The following is a 6,000-nucleotide window of genomic DNA, read 5'->3' as shown; positions in this document are numbered from 1 at the left end:
CGCCGGCCTGGTTCTTCACTGGGTTCGATTGATTAACGATCTCGCAGAAATAATTAGTCGCTCGGACGTATTTAAAGGACTGTAACTTTAATTTTGTTGATTGAAGTTAAGAAAATCCTAAGTGATAATCTATGTTCAATCTCGTGCTGAAGTTTAAAAGGCTTCAGCCAGTAGTTAGTAATGTTGCAAACTCCTCGTCAAGTAAGCTCAACTAACTTAGAACTCGCAAGATCTTAAGATCTAGCAAAACATAGCAAAAAAGACTAAAGTTGTTAAGAATCTAATTTTAGTCTATCTGAGAGCCAACTGCTCTTGGTAACAATTTCTAAATACAATACGGTTTGACTAATCAAACAATTGGGTTGAAGTAAATAATCAAATATTTATCATTTAAAACATCATTGGCACTTGTCTCTGATTGGTTAATCAAGAAAATGATTTAGGTCATTGTTTACATAGTAAAAGTCAAATTACTGCAATATTTACTTTTGTTGAAATAAGCACAGATGAATATTACGCAGCTGTGAATGCCTCGAATATACGGCATTTCACCTTTAATGGTCATCTAAAGTATCATAAAATAAACAACTTAAGATAATTAATAATAAATAACAAAAAATTGAAAAATGCCAATTTTGCACCATATAAGTGCTAATAGACACACTTGTGGGTCTGATGCAATAACGTTCGTTGGGTCCATGAGCAGCTTAGAGGTAACCCTAACCGTCTGCCAAAGTCACGGGTTGCTCGGGTTTTGCCTTCCCAAAATCGGGGGTGGACAAATTTTCGGTCCCAAATTGTAAAATTTTTCAGTTTTGACCATATTTGAGTTTTGACAAATTTCAAGTTTTTTCAGTTTCAAAAGTTATTTTTTGCTGTCTGATGGCTTTTGTAGCTCATTTGAAGTGGCGCCAAAATCGCCGGCCCTGTTTTCGATCTCGGAAACACCATTGTAGAATACTGGCGCTAACTCCACGACTGGCCGGTTTAGCTCTCCACGTGCCATTTTGACTCTGGCTGATCTCACAACTCCATCGTTGCCAGTGAAGATCTCAATGATTCGTCCAAGTTTGTATTCACAGCGTTTCACAGAGTCATCTACCAGCCAAACTAACTCACCTTCTTTAAGGTTTCGCAGATGTTCTTTTGACCACTTCGATTTCTGGTTCCATTGTGGAAGATATTCGCGAGTCTATCTTTTCCAGATCATGTCGGCATATGCTTGAGCCGTTTTGAATGATTTTCTCAGGTCATTGTAGCGTTCACTGGATGGCATAAATTGTGCACTCGCGTTCCCTTGTCCTAGCAAGAAATGATTAGGTGTGAGTGCTGTCAAATGTTCAGGGTCGTCATTTACTGCTGTCAGGGGTCTTGCGTTGAGAGTCTGCTCTACAAGACACAGTTTTGTGCTGAGTACCTCGTCGGTTGTCCAAGATTGCAATCATCACCTTCTTGCAACTTTGAACCAGTCTTTCCGAGACACCACCAAATTAAGGAGCTCCGGGAGGATTGAATTTCCAAACAATCTTTTTCTGTGCTAAGTCACCCTCAATCTTTGCTTTGTCCCACTTGTTCATGAATGATTTTAGCTCATTGGCTGCTCCAACAAAATTTGTTCCGTTGTCACTGATGATGGTACTTGGGTAGCCACGTCTTGCAATGAATTTTGTCACTGCAGCTATACATGACTCGGTGTCCAATGACTGTGCGACTTCGATGTGTACTGCTCTGGTTGTCAGGCAAGTGAAAAGGCAGCACCATCTCTTCAACGTACGTCGTAGGAACTTGACTTCGAAGGGTCCGAAGTATTCGACTCCTGTATGAGTGAATGGGAACACATGTTCATCAAGTCGTTCTCGGGGTAGATCTGCCATCGGTGGATGAATCGGGTTGGCGTTTCTGTGTCTGCATTTGATACATCTCGACTTGAATTTCCTTAATGCATTCCTCAGTCCAATGATCCAGTATTTTTGTTGGAGCATGTTTCTCACGTGTTCTGTGCCCTCATGTAGGTTGTCTCGATGCGCTCTTTCCAACAGATGTTGTACAACTGGATGTTCTGCTGTTAACAATATTGGATGTTTTGCATTGTAGTCAAGGTTTGAATGCTTCAGTCGACCTTTCACTCTAATTGTTCCATCTTCCTCTATGAAAGGTGACAATTTGGCAATGTTTAAAGTTTTGGAGATTTCTTCCCTGTTTGCTATAGACTTCGAAACATTCGGGAAGCTTTCGTTTTGAACAAATCGAAACAGTATTTGCTCTGCTTGATGAATTTCGTCTGCTTTGAGGGTATCCTTATGCTTTGTCTTGAACCTCATGTAGTAGGCAATGAAGTTTCTAATTCAGTTGAAGGTACTGTATCGTCTCCAGTCAAATAGTTGTTCTAGCTTTGTTTCTGTTGCTACAGTACTCGTAACTTGCTCTGGTTCGAGTTCGTTCACTTGGCACCCCGGCTTCGGACAATTTTTTTGATCTGCCTGGAGCCATGCTGGCCCGTTTAGCCATACGGACTCTTTGAGGCCTTCGATGGACATTCCTCGGGTTCCGATGTCGGCAGGGTTTTCGACACCTTTGACGTGTCTCCATTGATCCATCGATGAGTTTTCCAGTATTTCCGCTGCTCTGTTAGCAACGAACACTTGTTTTTTCTTGTGCGCTGCCTGTAGCCACTAAAGCACTGTTGATGATTCGGTCCAATGATAGATTTTGTCAATTCTGAGATCAAGTTCATTGAGTATCTGCCTTCTGAGACGAACTCCGTAGACTGCGGCTTGAAGTTCTAGTTTCGGTATCGTCATATGTCTGATGGGTGCCACACGACAATTCCCTATTACATATGTCAGTTTTAACGTTGCTATGTCTTGCAGATATGCCACGATGCACATCGCATCCTCTGATGCATCTGTAAAGATGTGAGGTCTGAGGTTTGTGCATCCGTTTTCAAAATAAGGTCGATTTATTGACATCGTTCTAATTTCTCTCAACTCAGAGCACCAATCAATGAACAGTTTTGAATGTTCTGCTGTCAACACTTTGTCCCATGCTTGTCCCATCGCTGCCCAGATGCTTTTGAGTAGAAACCGCTTTTGGGTGAACACATCCCAAGTGGGTCGAACACTGCTGAGACAAAGGATAGGACAATTCTCTGAGTTATTTTTGCTGGAACTTCTTGCTCAGTTCCACGACAGACTATGAGACTATCTGTGGCTACATTCCAGTTGAGTCCTAGGATTGAAGATGATTGTGGTTCTGCTTCGAAAGTTTTCACAACTTTCGTTGACCTGTCAGTCTCTGGGATCTGTGTTTTGATTTCATCGTCACTTGTTATCCATTTCTTCAATTTGAATCCACCTTTGTTAAGGATCTCTCTGACTTTCTGGTAAATTTCAATCGCTTTTTGAGGGGTTCTGACTGACTTGAGGAATTTGCCCATGTAGAAGTTTCGCTGAATCGCTTTGACAAGATTTTCGTCTTCTTTCGCGTTATCTTTCGCCACTTGGTGCAAAGCGTAGACTTCTATTCTCTGCTCTGGATCTTCTCGCCAGAGAAATTGTAAACATCGGCTGTCATCGCTCGGGACAGTAACTTGAAGAAACATTGCTTCTATGTTGGCTGATAAAACTATTTGGTGTTCTCGAAAGCGAAAAGTAATTTCGATCAGACTCTGCAGCAGGTCTGGCCCAGGTAGAAGTTTGTCATTTAGGGCTACACCTTGATACTTTGCTGCTGCGTTGCACACTCTTATGACTTTTTCGGGTTTGTGCAGGTTCATGACGGGATGATGTGGTAAATACCATTGCAGTTTGTCTCTGGTTTCATTCAGTTCAGCTTGATCTACTTTCCGAACGTATCCAGCGTTGACATCCGTGTCAATGGTTTTCTGATAGCGCTTTCGGAGCGTCTTGTCTTTCTGTAGGCGTCGCTCTAGGGACTTGAGTTGCCCCATTGCAGAGTAGAAGTTGTTCGGTAACTTCACTTCGTCCTCTCGCCACAGAAGTCCTACTTCATATCTTTCATCGTGGAATCGCGTTGTTTGCTCCAACGTCTTGATTGATCGTTGCTCTTCCTTTGAATGTCCGGTGACATTGCAGTTTGAAGCGTAAGACTCAATATACCATGACTTATGCTTCGCTGGTAGCGGACCACTTAAGGCCCAGCCAATTTTTGATTTCACTGCCCATGGTGCAGCTTTGTCTTCTGACTTCTTGAATTCAAAAGGGTGGTGAATATCGTAACAATCTTGTCCAAGAATCACTTGAACATCGTTTCGATTGAAGCTCTGACTTGGCAAATTCCTCAGATGTGGGTAGCGGTTTTTCAACTCTTGCAGCTCTACAATCTGGTCACCCAATTTCGTGCACGTTTTTCGTGCACGTAGAATTGCACTGTTGTCAATGGTCGAGACTTCTCAAGCTCTGAAACAGCTATTGGCACTATTTCCGTCTTGACATCTTGTGATCCATGGATCCCTGCTACTGATAAGGACGCTTTTCGGCCTTGAAAATGAAGATTAGACACCACTGATTTGTCCGCAAATGAGATTGAGGATCCCGAATCACACATTGCTAGTATATTTAGGCTTAAGTCATTGTTTGTCAGCTTGATTCGTACCACTGGAAGTCCTCCTTGGGTGATGTTAATTGCTACTGCAGTTGTAGCATCTGAGACATTCTTTGTAGTTTCCTTCATCGGTAGTTCGCTGTGCAAAAACCTATTGTGCCGCCTTCCACAGCTGGGTACACTGCATGTCCTGTTTCTGCAGTCCTTCGACATGTGACCTGGTTTCAAACAATTGAAACACAGTCGGAGCTTCTGGACATGCTCTCGTCGTTCATTTACTTTCATTGATTTGAATTTTGCACATGTCCAGATGGGGTGTTGTCCGTCTTCGAAGGGATATTCGAAATTCTTGGGTTTGCTCGACTCTTCAGCTTTTGAAGCAAAGGTACTCGTCTTCGGTTTATCACGGCTTTGAAATTTGTTTCTGTCAAACGACGTGTTCGTCTGTGCTAACAAGTTCTCATGAATTACAGCTTTGGAGGCAAGCCACTCTCTGAAAACAATCAGTTTGCCTCTCAGTAGTCGACGATCTTGCATATACTGCAACCACTGTTCTCTCAGTTGAGGAGAAAGTTTTCTCGTTGTCGAACTTAGCCCTGCTTCTGCTTCAAGGTCTGATGTGTATCCAAGTTGAGTCAAGGTGTTCACTACATTTGTAACCACATTTGCAAATCTGACGATGCTCTTAGAATCGTCGTGTCGAATTGGAGGATGAGTATGTATTTTTTTGAATTGAGCGTTGACTGTGACATCTGATCTGACATACTTCTCACAGAGTATATCCCAAGCATGATAGTATGATTGCGAGCTGAATCCCAATCCCGATATTGCTGCTTTTGCTTGACCCGTGAGACTCTTCTTGAGGTATTGCATCATTTCTGTATCGCTGATCGGCTTTTGATGAACAACAACATCAAAAAGATCTGACCACTCTGGCCACTCCAGTGGGTCTCCTGAAAACTCAGTCAGTTTTAGTTTTGGCAAGCCACTGCACCACTGCTTGGTAATGGTTGGTAGATGACTTGGGGAGTGGTGTAATTCATTGTGCTCCTGTTTTTGCTCTCGGCAGACCTGTTTCGAAGGTTGTTAATGGGACCCTGACTCCTGTTTCTGTCTTGAACTGCTGATGTTCCCTGCTGCTGAAACGTCGTCCTTGTCAGCGGCGGTGCTGGTGGGTCCGTTACTCTAAATGATTTACGGACTTCTGGTATCTTGAGAATGCTCAGCTCTGTCAGTTGCGTTGAGAAAAGTCTTTCGCCTGGTTGGAACAGCGGGGTAGTTTTCGGTGAAACGGGTAGTTTTCGGGGGTAGTTTTCGGGTAGTTTTCGGGTAGTTTTCGGGGGTAGTTTTAGCGCTGAAACGTTTGTCAGCTCTGTCCTTGATTCATTCGTTGGAGGGTCGATAACAACATTTGGAGATAGTGGCCGTCTAGGGACA

The sequence above is a fragment of the Convolutriloba macropyga genome, chromosome 6 (genome assembly GCF_964194025.1).
Source record: "Convolutriloba macropyga chromosome 6, txConMacr16.3, whole genome shotgun sequence".
NCBI lineage: Eukaryota > Metazoa > Xenacoelomorpha > Acoela > Convolutidae > Convolutriloba > Convolutriloba macropyga.
This window is presented reverse-complemented; position numbering follows the sequence as displayed.